Source organism: Paroedura picta, chromosome 1 (genome assembly GCF_049243985.1).
Source record: "Paroedura picta isolate Pp20150507F chromosome 1, Ppicta_v3.0, whole genome shotgun sequence".
NCBI classification, from domain to species: Eukaryota; Metazoa; Chordata; class Lepidosauria; order Squamata; family Gekkonidae; genus Paroedura; species Paroedura picta.
This window is the reverse complement of record NC_135369.1, coordinates 51786925-51804173: the sequence shown is the minus strand read 5'-3', so window position 1 is coordinate 51804173 and position 17249 is coordinate 51786925. Positions and strand designations below refer to the sequence as shown.

Genomic DNA, 17249 nt, shown 5'->3' with positions numbered 1-17249 from the left:
ATTCATCATCCTCTTGGAGAAGAGTGACAAGTGCAGTGCCTCAGGGATCTGTCCCAGGCCCTGTGGTGTTCAACATATTTATAAATGATGTGGATAAACGAATAGAGGGGGTGCTTATTAAATTTGCAAATGATACTAAACACACCAGAAGACAGAATCAGGATACAGGATGATCCTGACAGGCTGGAAAACTGGACTAAAATTAATAAAATGAATTTAAATTATAATAAATGTAAAGTTATGAATTTTGCTAGAAAAAAATCAAATGCATCATTATAGGATGGGGATGAGCTGTCTTGGTAGTAGTATGTGTGAAAAGGATATAGGGGTCTTAGTAGACCACACATAGAACATGAGTCAGCACAATGACTTAATGGCTAAAAAGGCAAATGGGATTTTGGGCTGTATCAAAAGAAGTATAGTGTCTAGATCATACCAGGTTATGGTACTGCTTTGCTTTTAAGACCTCAGAGTACTGTGTTCAGTTATGGGCATCACAATTGAAGAAGGATGTAGACAAATTGGAGTGCATGCAGAGGAGGGCAAGTGGTGCGGGGTTTGGAGACCAAGACATATGAGGAAAGGCTGAGTGAGCTTGGTCTGTTTCCCTGGAATGAAGACGACTAAGAGGTGATATTTTAGCCATCTTCAAGTACTTCAAGAGCTGACACAGAGGATGGAGCAGAGTTGTTTTCTGACAACAGAACCAATGGGAGGAAATTAATTAAAACAAATTTTCAGCTAACATCCGGAAGAAGTTTCTGACTTAGTGCGGTTCCTCAGTGGAGCAGGCTTCCTCGGGATGTGGTGGGTTCTCCTTCTTTGGAAGTTTTAAAGCAGAAGCTAGATAGCCATCTGACAGAAATGCTGATTCTGTGAACTTAGGCAGACTGTAAGTGGGTGGGCAGAAGGGTTTGTGTGGTGCTTGGCTCTTGTGGCCCTTTCTTGCATGTCTAGGGAAATGCTAATCACTACTTTGAGGCTGAGAGGCGAATTTCCTCCAGGCTACATTGGCCAGGGACTCTAGGGGTTTTTTTGGGGGGGGGGCAACATCTAGGCATGGAATTGGGGTCATTGTGGGTGGCCAGGTGAGTTTCCTGCATTCTGCAGGTGGTTGGACTAGATGACTCAACTTTTGTCTAAAATATTATGTTTCTATCCCCTTGTGGAATTATTAAAGAAAAAAGTTATATATCTTCAAGGAAGTGAGTTAGAGACTTACTTTAAAAAAATGAAAGCTGGGAATTCAGAAAATCTGCTAAGCCCATGTTATCATGCTATATTGATTATCAACATAAGAGCTTAAAAATTGAATGTGAATGACTCATCTTCAGGGCAGGGGGAGAAGAGAGCAAGTCATTTCATGATGATGATTGTAGAAATACTGAAAAATGGGCTGGAGGTGGGTTGAAGTGGGGAGGACAAAGAAAACCAACTGAAACAATACACACAAGGAAAAGGTGACTCAAAATTGGCTTCCATAAAATGATTGGGGTAAAAGTGATCTAAAATAAACCAGGAACAGGAAAAGCACAGGGGAAAATTTTAAAGCTAAAATGAAAATTAAAGGCATAGAAATGCATACAGAAATCAAGGGGTGAACTAAAGCAATATGGAGCCAGAACCAGCAAAAAGAAACACCCTCCTTTGTGTAAAAGCTCTTTGTTAGAAGGAAATTTTGTAACAGAAGTAACAGAGTCTTTTAAAAAGCATTAGGCACTCCCAGTTCATTTGGAAATGGCGAATAATTAAAAACAAAACCTCCGGTCAACCTCAGATTTCTAGCTTGCTTCTCCATTTGTGACATTTCCCATCACCTCATTTGTTTGGAAAATTGGCTGCAGCCCAGTGGCCAAATGCTGAATTTTTTTTTTAAAAGGAATCCTTCTGGGAAAAGGGAGGGGGGAACCCACCAGGTTGCAACATTCAAAATGGTATTAATGTTTGCTGCTTAAATATGGTTTTTGGAATTCATTTAGCCTAGGTTTAACTGTTGAATGTTTATACAGGCTACTAACAGTTTCCCTTTCATCAATACACCTTCTGGCTGTGCTTATATCAGTCTGGTTGCAACATTTCTTGGAAAATTCTATACTATATAGTGGAGTTTTAAAGAATTTCTCTCCACCCCAACAACTTCATGTCTGAAGAGCAAGAACAATGAATAAAACTAGGAGGTAAGTTAACAAGCAACAAATGTCTTTTGAGCATCAGCCTGGCATAGTGGTTAAGAGTGGAGGCCTCTAATCTGGAGAACCAGGTTTGAGTCCCCACTCCCCCACACGCAGCCAACTAGGTGACATTGGGGTGGGCAGTTTTTTAGGGATGTTCTTGCAGAGCAGTTCTCTTAGAGCTCTCTCAGTCCTGTGTACCTTACAGGGTATCGGTTGGGGGAGAAGAAGGGAAAGGTGTTTGTAAGCCTCTTTGGGACTCCTTCAGGTAGTGAAAAGCAGAAAGTAAAAACTCTCTCTTCTTTTCAGGGGATTTGTTTTCTTTCTCTCCTAAAAAGTTAGAGCAACAAGATTTTCTTTCATGTTGGATGGTTAATTGTGTTAGCAACTCTGTTAATGGGTGAACGCTAAGTAAGTCAAACAACTCATGACAAATTTTTAAGTCAGGAGTCATGAGACAAGTTTTGTGAGAAGGAATGGGGCTGAGAAAGAATGGAAATGTTAGCTGAGGGTCAGTGTACACAAACTGCCTGTCGCCAAGAAGGCTGCTTTAAATGACCATAATGCGTACGTCCTGCCAAAGATAACTGGAACATTTTCTCCACAACACTTAAGACCTGTGTGATAGAAGTCTGTGAAATGCTATGCTTCAGAACAACCATCCCAGAGCATATGCTACAGAGGTTCAATATCCCTTCACATCACCAAAACATCTGGTTACATGCATCCATTTGACTTCAGAAGCCCCTTCACAAGTATTGAGAAGGGAAGTGACCACCCATGTATTTCCACCACATATAAGAGCCAATTTGGTGTAGTGGTTAGGAGTGCGGACTTCTAATCTGGCATGCCAGGTTCGATTCTGCGCTCCCCCACATGCAGCCAGCTGGGTGACCTTGGGCTCGCCACGGCACTGATAAAACTGTTCTGACCGAGCAGTGATATCAGGGCTCTCTCAGCCTCACCCACCTCACAGGGGGTGTCTGTTGTGGGGAGAGGAATGGGAAGGCGACTGTAAGCCGCTTTGAGCCTCCTTCAGGTAGGGAAAAGCGGCATATAAGAACCAACTCTTCTTCTTCTATAACTATCACATTTTTGTTATCCAACCCTTCATTCAAGGAACACAACGTATATGATTTCCTAATCCCTTCTCCATTTCATTGTCACAATTTGTGAAGTCTGAAACAGAGTAACTTGCTCAGGGTTACCTAGTCAAATTTATGGCAAAATCAGGACTTGAGATCTCGGCTCTCCAGTCCTTGTCCAACACATTGATTGAACACATGGAGAGGGAGAGCGGACACAAGTATGCTGGCTCCACCCCCACCAAGTGAGCATGGTGCCTATTCACAGTAGAGGTATGCTCTCTCTCTGAATTGGGCCATCCCTGGTCACAAGGAGAGAGTATATGTGTGGATACTTTGTCAGTACATTCACACCACACAGAGGACCCAGGAACCATGCATAGGACAGAGCCAGCATGCTTATGGTTGTTCTCCCTCCCCACATGTTCAGTCTACATGTGAAGGTGTCATATGTGGAGAGAACTACTGCCATGTAGTGTTGAGAGGGAAAGATCCTCAAAACGATCCACACTATTGTAGGCACAGATGGAACATGTGAATGATCATAATCTTCAACTCATCTCCCTCCATCGAAGGGCCACTTAGGTTAGTATATGAAGTAAACTTAGATGTTGCAGAAGCTGGCATGAATCAGCCTTTCAGGGTTGTGTGGCTGTGCTCCTCAGCTAGGTTTCCATGGCAGAGGACCAAGTCCCACTGGAAGGCTCCTGCTGCAGTTGGAAGCTTTAGACAAGCTTTTATTGTTCAAGGAGTTTTTAATACTGCATTTCTTATCTATTTGCATTATGAAATGCCTTGTGTGCCTGTGTAGGGCAGAATGGCAGCAGGGCAGAAATTGACTAATGAAGGAACTGAATACATGGAGGCTGCATGCACACACATCCCCTCAAAAGAGAGAGAGAGAGACATCTTCCCAGGCAGGCCAAAGAAATTGTCCTGCTCTTTGTTCCTTTGTGTCTGAGTAAGAAAGAGATGCTATTATGATGATGCCAGTTCTTTCATGTGTTTTTCTTTCCCCCTCCAGGTCATAACGCCAAGGATGAACTGAAGCTGCAGTTAGAGATTTAATTAGACAGGCTATTTCTGGATGAAACTCATTGCTGCTCCCTGTAATTAAAATTGGGGTCATAATATACCCTTTTGGCAGGTTAACCTGTGAATGGCGACTCTTCTCTTTTATCTTGCTTCCCCCATTGTGCATGTGTGTGGCTGAGCAAATCATTTGTATCTAAACTGTTTGAAATCTTCCCATTAAAAGATGAAAGGAAATTATTCATGAGGTAAGCAGCATGGAGCACCTTCCTAACAATTATACCAGAGGGAAATTGCATGAGCAAAAGACGGTTGCATCCGTGTTGGCAGGGTGTTGGCATGCTTACTCATTCTTCACACCACTTTTTGAAAACAGCCAGAATGGATTCTATTCCCAATGAGCTGAATGACAAAGTAACCAATGCTTCACATTCCTGCATTTTCCTGGCAGCTGATGTCCTATGTCTAAAGGCTGCTATGCATAGCTCTGTCAGTTGTTTAAAGTGTGCACATCCTTAAGGTGCACAAAGGAGTGACATCTCTGGCCCCACCCCAGACATTTGTATATACATATATATGTCCTGCACATATACATGCTTGGTTCTCCACACAGTCCCACATCTGTGTCCATTATCTTGAGGTAGAATCTGATATTATGATGCAAGTCTCAATGGTCCTCCTCACATGGATGAGGTGGCTCATAGGGCTAGAGTAGGAACATAAGAGAAGTCATGTTGGATCAGGCCAATGTCCCTTCCAGTCCATAACTCTATACTGCACAGTGGCTAAAAACCTAGGTGGCATCAGGAGGTCCAGGTGGCATCAGGAGGTTGCTCCCCAAGCACCAAGAAAGAGCGGCTGCCATTAAGGGCGGCTGCCAATTGAAGCAGTGGCAGGCTGCCAAATTGGGTGTGATGGCCTGGGAATGTGCATGCCAAGTGCATGCACAGTGTCCTGCGTGGAGGCAGGGCTGCAGGAGCACCTTATAAGGCACCATGAGGATCCGTCTCGGACTCTCCATCCAAGATGCTGCTAGGACAGCTTCCCACCCTCCCTCCCGATATAAGTTAACCAGTTGTTGTCTTGGGTTTATTGGTTATGTTTTCAATGTTGTCACAGTTTTGGATTAGGGCACATGAGGAGGAGCCTGTTTGGCGGGGAGGCGTTGGGGGTCCCATTAAGGGACTATTGATTTGAGTGTGGCTGATCCTGCTGGGTGGCCAGGGGCTCAAAACCAAGTGAATTAGAGAACCAAATGATATGGACATACGTTGGCTCCTTGCATAGGCTGTTTCCCATGTGGAGAACTCCAGAGGCAAGGGATCGACTTTCCCAGCTGGGAAGGACAGTTCCAGGTCACTTCTGGGCTCCAGGTTGTAGCAGTTGGATGGCTGTGGGGTTGTGGGTCTCCTCCTTCATGCCTACATTGGGGCCAATCCTCTGTTTATGGGTTGGAGTTGAATAAAGGTGTGGCCATGTTAATGCCAGCATAGAGAGTCATGTCTTATTTGGTACAGTGCCAGCCTGCAAATCAATATGATTTGCCATGAACAGAATGTTCCCTCTATACCTTGTGACTCATAGCCTCTGCTCCATATGTTCACCCAATCTCCTTTTGAAAAGGTCTATGCGGGTAGCTGCCACCAATTCCTGCAGCAGTGAATTCCACATGCTAATTACCCAGAGGCTCATGGAATCTGCAATGAGTGCAGATGGACTAATAGAGATTTTGGTTCATTATGTTGGGAGTGGGAGGTGACAATCAAGTAAAACTGGCAAAGAAGCAGAATTTTTCATTTATTCACTTCACTCCTTATACCACTGCAGCTAAATCTGAACCATGGATTCACGCTGTAAAGAAGTTTCTCTCCAGAAGACAGATGTAATAGATTGATAAATACAAAGATAATGATGGTTATGATGCAGTTTGTAACCTTTTCAAATCCCATACCATAAAACACAGTTATGCGGCTATAAAATCAGGACGGCTACAAGGAATGTTTATAACATAAAACCCAATAGCAAAAAAGGAACTGTTGACAGCAAAATCAAAGAGAAAGCAGCAGAAAACCAATCTATATGCCAATCTAGGCAAATAAGATATTTTCCACCTGATACCTAATACTCAAAACAGTATGGCTGTCAACTTCTGATTTAAAGACAATTGGCTCAGAGATGTGGGCAGAGCACAAACAGGATGCTTTGGGCTGATCCTGCGTTGAGCAGGGAGTTGGATTAGATGGCCCCTTCCAACTCTATGATTCTATGATTCTGTGAAAAACGGATGGGTCTGGCTCTGAAGTCAGCCAAAATCTGGTGAGCCTGAGGCAGGGCTGGATTAACAGGTCCTGAGACTCTGAACGATGTTGCGTTTAAGAGGTCCCATAGCATTACTAAAAATAAATACATTTTGCAGTTTAGTAATTTCTTTATTGTATTTGAGGATTCTTCATAATCTTAGTCTCTAAACTGTAGTTTATTGTTTGTGCATAAATCTGTCTAGTCAGAAATAAACATGGAAGTGCCTTAAAGGTCAAGAACAAGTCTTATATTGCAGATTCCACTGCACATTACCTGTACTGTAAAATATCAGCTGGTTTCCAAACATTCCACTGGTGAATTCCTCTTAGTTAAACTGGGGAAGCTTTATGTTAAGGGGAAAGGACGCGAGAATTCTCCTTGTTCCACTACAGCATTCTTCACCAGTACAGTCACAAGGTTGCTGGGCTTGTACTGTATGCCACAACCGATGATCATCAGATTAACAGTTAAGGGTAATCAGATCCAAACATTCCATTGTGGTTAAACTGTTAAGCATTCCATCTGTCTTCTTACCATTTCTTGCAACATGTGTTGCTACAGGAGTGTTGAGTCAGTAATTTCACATCACCACAGCTAAATTAAGTTTGTGGGCTCCAGGAAAGCTGCCGGTGCTACCGTGCCCATAAACACCTACCCTGTAGGGAAAAGGCCACAGCCTGCATCCTGGATGGCCTTGGATTTAACAACAAAGCAACATTTAGGACTGCAGTTGAGTTCTTCATTTACTGTTAACTTTAGGAAAACATTTCTGAAGAGCTACAGATTAGCTGTCACGTGCTCTGCTACATTTGGATACCGTCTCTTTAGTAGAACAAGGTTATCTAAACTCCCAGGTACACATACTCTTGGAACAGGGCCTGGCTTGATGACTGGCACCGCACAGCAGAGTGATAGTGTTCCTGGGTAGGGGCTGCCAGTGGCAAGAAAGGAGGAAAAGCGGAAGATAGGGGCACAGGTTGGCTGATGGGTGTGTAAATATAGGAGACAGGAAGAGACAAGAGGCTATGGGGGCTTCCAGGGAAGGGGGGGGAAGTTATAGGGGAGGGGGAAATGAGATATCTCCTAAAGAACTTGCAGGTTCCCACTTGCTCATGGCTAATAGCCCTTGATGGAGTTGTCTTCTGTGAGCATCTCTTTTTAAACCTGATGAAACACCCTGTGGCTGTGAATCCCTCAAGTTATTCTCAGAATGAAGAATTACTGCCTTTTGTCTGTCTTGAATCTACTGCCTATTAACTTGATTAAGTACATGAACCAATATTATAGGGGAGGAAGGAAAGGTTTTCAGTTCTCAACCCCATAAATAATTTCCAGGATCTGACAGCCACCCCAAAAGAGTAATGAGAAACTAAAATTGCACATGCAAGTGGTCAGTTAAACTTTTCCAAGGATGTGGTATTTAATCCTATGCCAAAGGCACTGGGAGTTCCAACAACTGGAAAAGATATATAATTAAGAAGCAAAAACATGGTAGAGCTTATATTTCTACAATGTTTCCTAAACAGATAATAATGTCCTGTAATAATTAAAATATTATGCTATTAAGTTTTCTGATGATATACCAATAAGATATGCCAACCTCAATATTATGTTACAACCACAAATCTTAGACAAGGCTGTGTATATAGAATCCTGTGTCAAGATTAGAGGAGTGCAAAAAAACCCAACAACAACAACAAAAAAACCCACCACTGGTATTTTTAAAAAAAAAACCACCACTGGTATTTTGTCAAAAAAAACCCACCACTGGTATTTTTTCAAGCTTGTGTATATTGAACCCCTCCCAAATATTACTATGTCCTGATATTCCCAAATTCTAATACCAATATGGTATTCAGACTCAGTAGATATTCAGGAATGCTGGGCAGGGGGGATTTGGCTCCATGATGCCCTATGGAGCCAAATCCATAGTCTACATAGGATATAATGGAAAATTGATTCATGGATATCTGAAACTCTGAGGGGGTTGCTTTTAGGAGTAGACAAATAATCTCTCAAATAACCCTCTAATTTGAAAAAAAAAAAGGACCAGGAAGTCTCATTTTATTGGCTCCTAAAGAAGGTACCCCCATCTTCCATTGCTTTCAATGGAAGTGGGAAAGACACTTACATTTTAAAGAGAATCATAGAATCATAGAGTTGGAAGGGACTTCCTGGGTCATCTAGTCCAACCCCCTGCACTATGCAGGACACTCACAACCCTATCACTCATCCACTGTAACCTGCCACCCCCTTAAGCCTTCACAGAATCATCCTCTCTGTCAGATGGCTATCCAGCCTCTGTTTAAAAATTTCCAAAGATGGAGAACCCAATATAGGCTAGATATCAGGAAAAAAAAATTAACACTCAGAGTAGTTCAGCAGTGGAATAGGCTGCCTAAGGAGGTGGTGAGCTCCCCCTCACTGGCAGTCTTCAAGCAAAGGTTGGATACACACTTTTCTTGGATGCTTTAGGACAGTGGTCCCCAACCTTTTTATCACCGGGGACCACTCAACGCTGGGGACCACTCACCGGGGACCACTCAACGCGTTTTACTGAGGCCCAGTGGGGGGGTAGTTTACTCTTCTACTCTCAACCACTGCCCTAACGCTCTCTGATCGCTATGGTAATGTTTAAACATCCCTTCAAAATAAGATACAGACACACCACAACAATGAACATAAGGAACATTTTATTTTCATGGAAATTTTAACTCATGACAATGACAAATCAATGGGAACCCTGAGCTTGTTTCTCTGCAACGAGATAGTCCCATCTGGGAGTGATGGGAGACAATGACACCCAAAGTGTGTTGTAAAGGGCCGGGGGGGATGAAGTAAAGGGCTGGGGGGGGAGGCGTCCTTCGGGGCCCACCTCCAATTAGTCGAAGGACCACATGTGGTCCGCGGCCCACAGGTTGGGGATTGCTACTTTAGGATGCTTAAGGCTGATCCTGCGTTGAGCAGGGGACTAGATGGCCTGTATGGCTCCTTCCAACTCTATGATTACAATTCTATGATTCTATGAACCCACCACCTACCAAGGAAACATGTTCCACTGAGAAACCGCTCTAATTGTCAGGAACTTCTTCTGGGTGTTTCGACGGAATTACTTTTGCATTAATTTCATCCCATTGGTTTTGGTCCATCCCTCTGGGAATGCAATCCCATTAAAACTGATATGCCTTTTGCAAGCTGTGGCATGAGTGAACTCTGAAGGTGTTCAAAGGTACTGCAATCCCTTCAACCTCAGCTATCCAGCAGTCTCCAAAAATCCCAAATATTTTCAAGATTTTTCGAGCTCAGCCATTTTAGATAGCCCCCCCCCCCCCCCCCAAAAAAAAAAAGTTATCTGGCTGAGGTAATTCTCACAAAATACAAATTAAGTACTTTCCAGCTCAGATTAGCTGAATGCACACCCATAGTAAAGACAAGCTAAATCTGGTGACCAGCATAATTTTGCAAATTAGACTACTCTTACTAGTTTGCTTATTTGTGGGAGAGGCTGCACTTTGCATGACAAAGGCCCCTAGTTCAAGGAACAGGTGATAAGCCTTTTCTCTGCCTGAAACCCTAGAGAACCAATCAACATAAAGCATGCTGGAATTACTGATCTATATGAATCAGTGCTATTATTTGGTATAAGGCAACACGTTCATTTGCATAATGGTGTTTCTGCTGGTGCTTGGGCCAATGAGTTATGGAGACATGCAAACTTTTTATTTATGTTTTGATTTATATACTCTCCCCCTCTCTACTAGGTTGTCTTTGTTACCTGATCACTGAAAATCTTATTCAACCACAATTGTGGATTCTGGGATCTCATCAGAACTTGCCATATTGTTTTGACCCCACATCAGATTTCCCATCATGTTATTCTTAAAACGCAAACATACAGCCTGAAGAGTATCATTATTTTATTCAGATCTTTCATTTGCCTGCCTTTTTTCTTGTTTGTAGTTTTGCACACCCCAGTACCAATTTTTGTGATGCCAGTGTTCTGAAATACATCATTGACGAGTGCAAAAGGTTGCTCAGGCTAATTTGAAATGACCTTCTGGAATTCCAGGCCAAAGAGTGAGGGAGGGAAACTGAATTCAACTTAACAATGTAAGCTGGCTTCTATTACACTAGATTTTGAGCAGTGCACAATACAAGCAGCTTTGGTTTCTAAAACTTAATAGCAGGCCTCTTTCTAAACATATTCTCTCCCACTGTGTCCATAAGAAAGGGTAATTTATGTGGCTGTATTTAATATGTTCTTCAAAGGTGCAAACCTGTAGACACTGGATTAGTATGTTGACTCCATCAATTAACGTTAATCTAATATCCTGCCCATTTAAATTAGTGTAAACATTGGCCAATAGGGTTAAAGGAATGGAGTTAAACTGAAAAAGATTTATTTAAGGATTAGTGTAGTAGCTAAACTAGAATTCAATCCAGCAAGTAAACATCCCAGCAATGCAAGTTGCGGGAAACAACAGACCACAGCAGAGATTAGCTGCTCAAAACAATAAGGCAGAAGAACAGTTAGAGAAGTTGGGTGATTTAGGAGGTTGTTCTATTTCTTCAACTACTAAGGCTCGTTGCAAAAAAACCAAAAACAAAGTCCCCATGGAACAGCCCAGGATCCCTTTCTTAAAAAGTTGGGCATTCCATTTGTCTCAGCAGATTAGAAAATGCAAGTTCTAACCGCATTGGTTGAAACATGATCACATTGTTGTAAATTAATATAAATAAGATCAGTGCACGGTTTGGAAAGAGTAAATGTGAGCCTGCTACTTGTTCTTTTCAACAATGCAAGATGTATGGAATACTTGATGAAGTGAAGAACATATTCACAAAGCAAAAAAAGGATTCCCCTCCTACATTTTGCGGAAAGAAACTGTGGATTTGCTACTGCTATGAGATCGCAACCTCCAGACTTCAAAATCCGTTAATTGCACTAATTTATCTCCATAGGCTGAAGACATCCAATCAAGCAGCAGAAAAACTTGCTGTCTCTTTAAGAGACACTATCCACCCCAGGCAATTAACACAGCTAATAATACATGAATATTACATGAATAATACATGAATAATACATGAATATCACTTCCTCCATGAACTTACAATCTTGACATGAGCCACATTTATAACTACCTACTGGCAAACTTCGATCATTAAATGTAAACTTTTTATTATTGTTGTTGTTGTTGTTGTTGTTGTTATTGGATTTCTAGCCCGCCGCTCCCCTGAGGCTCGCAGTGGGTAACAACATATAAAACCCCCATAAGTTTTATAAAACCCCCCATATAAAACCCCCCATAACAAGGGTAGGCCTGTGTAGAGCGAGTTACATAAGTCTAACCTAGAAGTGACTGTTGCATGGATCACAGTGGCCAGGTGTTCTGGGGGCAGGTCGGGCGCCAGTAGCTGAGCTTGGCATAGATGGAGAAATACCATCCGGGCTACCTTGGTGACCTGGGCCTCCATGGAAAGTGAGGCGTCCATAATCACTCCCAAATTCCTGGCTTGGAGCACAGATGACAATTGCACCCCATCCAGGCAGGGAAGACGCGATTCCTGTTCCTGCTCCCTTCGGCCTAGCCAAAGGACCTCTGTCTTGGAGGGGTTGAGTTTCAGGCAGCTCCTCCTGATAAATCCAGCCACTGCTTCCAAACAACTGGCTAATCTTTCTGGGGGGAGATCTGGCCGGCCATCCATCAAGAGATAGAGTTGGGTATCATCAGCGTACTGATGACACCCAAGCCCATAACTCTGTACCAGCTGGGCCAGAGGACACATATAGATGTTAAATAACGTGGGGGAGAGCACCGCTCCTTGTGGCACCCCACATGGGAGTGCAAAGGAGTCAGATAACTCATCCCCCACAATGACCCTCTGTGACCTGTTTTCTAGAAAGGAGGTTAGCCACTTAAGAGCCCCCCTTCCAATCCCAGTATCAGCAAAGTGGTGAACAAAAAGCTCATGGTCAATCACATCAAATACAGCTGACAGGTCTAATAACACGAGAATAGCCAACCCTCCCCAGTCCAGCTGGCGCTGGAGATCATCTGTCAGAGCAACTAGCACAGTCTCCACACCATGGCCAGGATGGAAGCCAGACTGGTATGGATCAAGTGCCAAAGTTTCCTCCAAAAATGCTAGGAGCTGGTCTGTGGCAGCCCTCTCAACTACCTTACCCAGGAATGCAAGATGCGATATCGGGCAGAAGCTGGCGGGGTCCTGCAGATCCAGCGATCGTTTTTTCAGAAGAGGGCGAACTACTGCCTCCTTGAGCCACTGAGGAGTTCTCGATGTAAGGGAGAGTTTAATAATCTCCCTCAGGGGAACACCTATCAGTGGGTCACTGTTCTTAAGCAACCACGATGGACAGGGATCAAGGGGACAAGTGGTCGCCCTAACTGACTCTAGCAATTTGTCCACTTCAGATAAAGAGAGCCGCCTGAAGCCAACAAACCTAATCCCCTGTAATGGCCAGTATGGTCACGGTGGAGCGACAAGAACTTATCCGCAAAATAGTTTGCAAAAGCCTCACAGCCAAGTTCCAATTGACTACTATTATGATGCCCTCCCTCGAGGGTAGTAAGAGTCCAAACTACCCTAAATAATTGGGCTGGGCAAGAGCTAGCAGATGTGATTTCCATGGCAAAATAGTCAAACTTTGCTGTTTTTACCGCCATCTCAGACGCCTTCATAAGGGAGCAATGAGATGTTCTTGTGGCTTCGTCACGAGTGTTTCGCTCTAGCTGTCTCACCTCCTTCTCCTCTCCCAAAGCTCCATGGTAAACCACAGGGACTGCCTGAGGCGAGGGCAGAGAGGGTGCTTGGGAGCTGTCTTGTCAATGGTGGCCAACAGGCGGGACTGCCAGTCCTCCACCAAGGCCTCCAGCGAGAAACTGGAGGGCATCGGGTCCCGCAGAGCATTCAGGAATCCTTTGGATTCCATAAGTCTCCGTGGGCGGACTAAAATGCGTCCATCACCCAAACGGGGGAGGGGTGGCACCGAGAGGCGAGCCTTCAGGGTATGGTGGTCAGACCATGGAACAATGTTGTTAGTTTATTTTATATACTGCAGCTCCCAGCAAACTGGCTCGTGGCGGTTCACAACACATATATAATAAACATCTATACATAAAAACATCCGTACAATAATAAAACATCCTACATATTACAGTTCCCAATTTCCTACATCAAGATGGTGGTACAACTAGAAAAATTTCCCCAATGCAGTTGAATCAATGGGATGAAATGGGATGAAACAGCTGGACATGTAAAGAAAATCCAAGGGTGGTTTGAACAGTGGATCCAGATCAGTCTAATACCAAAGGTAAGATATTAGTAGGTAAGATTAGTCTTGGAGATGCTTTAATTATTTCTTTATATAATTTGTAAACGCAATGTGGATATTTTGATATTATTGTTTATATCTTTTGTCTACTTAGAGCCACTTCTGAGGGATACTAAATATAAAAGAGAATTTGGATATACAAGATATATGTCTTAAAATAAAACATAGATATTTGCTATATGCTTTATAATAATTTGCTATTTTGATGTTAATTTTTTTTAAAATACATAAAATTATATGTTGATTGCTGAAGACTAATTTTGATAGTAATCAAAACTCTACAAAGATTACTATCAAAATTAGTTTTCAGCAATCAACATATAATTTTATGTATTTTTTCTAAAAATTAACATCAAAATAGCAAATTATATATATATATATATATATATATATATATATATATATATATTTTAAAGGTATTGGTATTGACCTTTAAGGCTATACGCGGCCTGGGTCTCGTCTACCTGCGGGACCGCTTGGTTGCTTATGCCCTCCGCAGGGCACTCCGCTCTGCGGGTATGAATTTACTGGTTGTCCCGGGCCCACGGGATGTTCGCCTGGCCTCGACCTGGGCTAGGGCCTTTTCAGTCCTGGCTCCAACCTGGTGGAATGAGCTCCCAGAAGAACTAAGGGCCCTGCGGTATCTACCAGCTTTCCGCAGGGCCTGTAAGACGGAGCTCTTCCGCCAGGCATATGGTTGAGGCCAGGGCAGCTCTCCCACTAATCCATCAGAGGATCCCCTCCAATATTGAGATCTCTAACATCGAGATCATTGTTAGATCTATTGTATTGGTGCCACCCTCTTCTGAATATTATTCTCTCCATTAGGCTGAACTGAAGATCAGAATTGTGACCACCGCCGCTATATGTTATATGTAACTTTTGCTGATGTTAATTGGGGTTTTTATGGGGATTTTATTGTGTTTTAACTATTTATGTTGTAAACCACCCTGAGACCTACTGGGAGAAGTTATATATATGTTATAACTGTTATATATATATAAGAGCCTCTTGTGGCGCAGAGTGGTAAGGCAGCCGTCTGAAAGCTTTGCCCATGAGGCTGGGAGTTCAATCCCAGCAGCCGGCTCAAGGTTGACTCAGCCTTCCATCCTTCCGAGGTCGGTAAAATGAGTACCCAGCTTGCTGCTGGGGGGTAAACAGTAATGACTGGGGAAGGCACTGGCAAACCAACCCGTATTGAGTCTGTCATGAAAACGCTGGAGGGCGTCACCCCAAGGGTCAGACATGACTCGGTGCTTGCACAGGGGATACCTTTACCTTTACCTTTACCTTTACCTTTACCTTTACCTTTATATATATATATATATATATACATACATACATACATACATACATACATACATACATACATACATACATATATATATATATATATATATATATAAATTTTTAATATATATATATGCGGCATGTGGGCAGGGTGGGTGTCGTAGACGCTCCAGGACGGGTCGGCAGCAGCAGTGTCGGGTCGACGCGGGGGGTGGGAGTGGGGAGGCAGCCGTGTGTAGCTGTGTCAGATGGCAGCCGCAGCTGCTCCCAGCCGCTGGCGGCCTGTTCGAAGCGTCAGTAAGTGAGGGACGGCGGCAGGCAGCTGTGGGGCAACGGGCACGGGTGTTGGGGTGGCTGGAGTCGGAGGGTGGCGGCGAGGTGCCTGGTAGCCGGCGTTCGAAGGAATGGGGGCGGTGAGGCTACAGCGAGCGCAGTCGATGGGGGGCGGATCGGGAGGCGCAAAGCTGTACGAAGCTCACGATTGGTCCCTTGCCGCCGGACTGACAATCGGAGGGCCCAATCGGCAGGCCCTCCAATTGTCAGCTTCACACCTGCCGACTGGGCCCTCCGATTATCAGTCCAGGGGAAGGGGCCTATCGGTACCCTTCCTCATCACGGACAGGGCCCTCCCTCGGTGCCCTTAACCGATTATTTAATCCGCTCTGCAGGAGCGGTTAAAGATATCATAGAATCATAGAATCATAGAATCATAGAATCATAGAATCATAGAATCATAGAATCATAGAATCATAGAATCATAGTGTTGGAAGGGGCCATACAGGCCATCTAGTCCAACCCCCTGCTCACCGCAGAATTAGCCCTGAACATCCTAAAGCATCCAAGAAAAGTGTGTATCCAACTTTTGCTTGAAGACTTCCAGTGAGGGGGAGCTCACCACCTCCTTAGGCAGCCTATTCCACTGCTGAACTACTCTGACTGTGAAAAACTTTTTCCTGATATCTAGCCTATATCCTTATACTTGAAGTTTAAACCCATTACTGCGTGTCCTCTCCTCTGCAGCCAGCAGAAACAGCATCCTGCCCTCCTCCAAGTGACAACCTTTCAAATACTTAAAGAGGGCTATCATGTCCCCTCTCAACCTCCTTTTCTCCAGGCTGAACATTCCCAAGTCCCTCAACCTATCTTCATAGGGTTTGGTCCCTTGGCCCCAGATCATCTTCGTCACTCTCCTCTGTACCCTTTCAATTTTATCGACGTCCTTCTTGAAGTGAGGCCTCCAGAACTGCACACAGTACTTCAGGTGTGGTCTGACCAGTGCCGTATACAATGGGACTATGACATCTTGTGATTTTGATGTGATGCCCCTGTTGATACAGCCCAAAATGGCATTTGCCTTTTTTACCGCTGCATCACACTGCCTGCTCATGTTTAGTTTACAATCCACAAGTACCCCAAGGTCTCGTTCACACACAGTGCTACCTAGAAGCGTATCCCCCATCCAGTAGGCATGCTTTTCATTTTTCTGACCCAGATGCAGAACTTTACACTTATCTTTATTAAATTGCATCTTGTTCTCATTTGCCCATTTTTCCATGGTGTTCAGATCTCGTTGAGCTCTGTCTCTATCTTCCGGAGTATTTGCCAGTCCTCCCAATTTGGTGTCATCTGCAAACTTGATGAATAGTCCCTCCACCCCCTCATCTAGATCATTAATAAATATGTTAACAAGTACCAGGCCGAGCACCGAGCCTCTCTCATAAGTGCTGTGTAAATATGTGAAGGACTGTAAAGGGTTAATGCCTCACAGAGCCAGAGAGCCTTGAGTGGCAGGCTGCTCAAAGGGATTAATTATTTAATTAGATTTCTATCCTACTGCTCCTGGCCCAGCTGGCTCCCAGTGGCTCACAACCATAAAACCAATACAATTCCAATGAAAACAAAGCAAATAAGACTTCAGTTTACATTACTACATTATATCACTCTGTTACTCTACTTGGCTGTTTATACTAATAAATGCATATCAAGTACTCCAGCATCATTGTCTGATTTTTATAA

General features: G+C 43.6%; 1 long non-coding RNA gene across 2 annotated transcripts in view; it reads left to right on the top strand.

The window, feature by feature from the left end:
• Positions 1 to 4536, top strand: part of LOC143837757 (uncharacterized) — a 235497-nt gene extending 230961 nt beyond the window's left edge. For both annotated transcript variants that reach the window (XR_013231079.1, XR_013231077.1), the window contains 2 exons: positions 2010 to 2177; positions 4281 to 4536. This is a non-coding gene — a long non-coding RNA (uncharacterized LOC143837757). The remainder of the gene's footprint in view (positions 1 to 2009; positions 2178 to 4280) is intronic.
• Positions 4537 to 17249: the final 12713 nt, after the last annotated feature.